Raw genomic sequence first — 1629 nt, 5'->3', positions numbered from 1 at the left:
TACCGATTTAAAGTCCGCGATAGGTTCTCGGCTTATATGACTTGTATGGTATGAATCAAGCATCTTTCTAGAGACAATTTTTAAGCCAACTGGAAGTGTTAGACCAAAATTTCGGATTTTTTTTGTAGCGCGCTTTCGTCCTTGTGTTATACGTTCGAAGATCAAAATAGTGATCAAGTTGCGTTTGTTTAAGACGGCTGATGTGTTCGTTGGGGCAAATCAACGAACGGAGGGTAAGGTTTTTGTGGTCGCGTTCGGACAATTTGTTCGCATCGTCTCAACTTTTAACTTGGCGACGTCTCGCAGTTATTTCGAAGACTATACATATATTTTCGATGCTGAAGAGAGATTGTTTTGCGATTTTGGTCCGTATGAGGCCGCAGACAAGAGTCTTAATGTTCTGAGACTTTTGCGTTAATTGAAGCGCAGGTGTCTTAATAAAAAGAAGCGATGCATATCGTAGTAAAAAAAATTTTGAAACCTCTAAAAAACTCGATTACAATTACGCATCTTTTCCTATGTGGGAGTATGCGAGTATGCGCACCCACTCCCCCCTCTTTTTAGAAAGGGGGATAGCTGAACTCGTCTTTCGACGAGCTGCCTACGTACATCTTTCGAGGATCAACCCATCTCGTAGTTCAATTTTTTGTCGCGAGCGTTTTTACTCGGCGATTGTCGCCGTGTTGACCGCCTTGATCGTGATGATCGTGGCCGGGTCAGCGTTCTCTTCCGGATGTTTTGGCTGAGTCGTAGTATCGGCTTCGGACTCGTGTTGAGTTTCGACACCCGAAGCGTTTGCGTCAGCAGACGATGTTAAATCGTCTTTTCTTGAAACGTTTTTGGCCGAATATTTATCTATCTTCGTGCGCTTGCGATTTGCCGTTGCAGAAGTTGTCATTTGCCTTAACTTGTGCTCCGCGAGGAAGCATAGTCGCGACTGTTTCTGACATCCCCAGATAGCTGCGACTCCGTTTGGGGTCGGGAATTTGTCACCCAGGTGGTACGTCGATGGAACAGCTTGCATGGTGTTGAGCCATGGGGTTCCCATGATCACCTTGTAGATGGCAGGATGATCGACATCCGCGAATTCGACGATTTTTGTGATCTTCTTGGCGATGACTGGTAGCTGAATCGACCCAAGGGTCATCGATACTTCGCCTGAAAAACCTGTGAGCGGTTTCGGCGTTGGAGTTACTTCTCCGAGTTCGATGCTCATTCGATTGAGAGTGTCGCGGAAGATTACATTGACCGTGCTTCCCGTGTCAATGTTCCAGATGTCGTATGACGAGATCTATGACGAGCGGATAGCAGTGAGGTTGATCGATCCTGCCGGCTTCCTCCTTCGTGAAGGTGATTGAGCAATTCTGATCATCTCGGGTAGGAGACCATGTAGGCCAGTTTGCGCTCGACTCCGCCTTCCACTGGTAAGCCTTGATGGCAGAAACCGTATAGTTGCAGAATTGCGATCCTCCAATGATCATGTTGACTCTGCGACGATTGTTGTCGTTCCCCTTGTCTTCCGGCCTTCTGCCGCGTTTATCCCCAGATTGGTTTCTTTGAGAAGATTTCTCCGCGGGAGGATTTTTGTCCGCCTTCGGGGGGCGATCGGTCTCGAGGATGAGATCTTTC

Source organism: Brassica oleracea, chromosome C3 (assembly GCF_000695525.1).
Source record: "Brassica oleracea var. oleracea cultivar TO1000 chromosome C3, BOL, whole genome shotgun sequence".
In the NCBI taxonomy this organism is placed as follows: Eukaryota; Viridiplantae; Streptophyta; class Magnoliopsida; order Brassicales; family Brassicaceae; genus Brassica; species Brassica oleracea.
The sequence above is the reverse complement of the archived record's forward strand: the minus strand, read 5'-3'. Positions refer to the sequence as shown.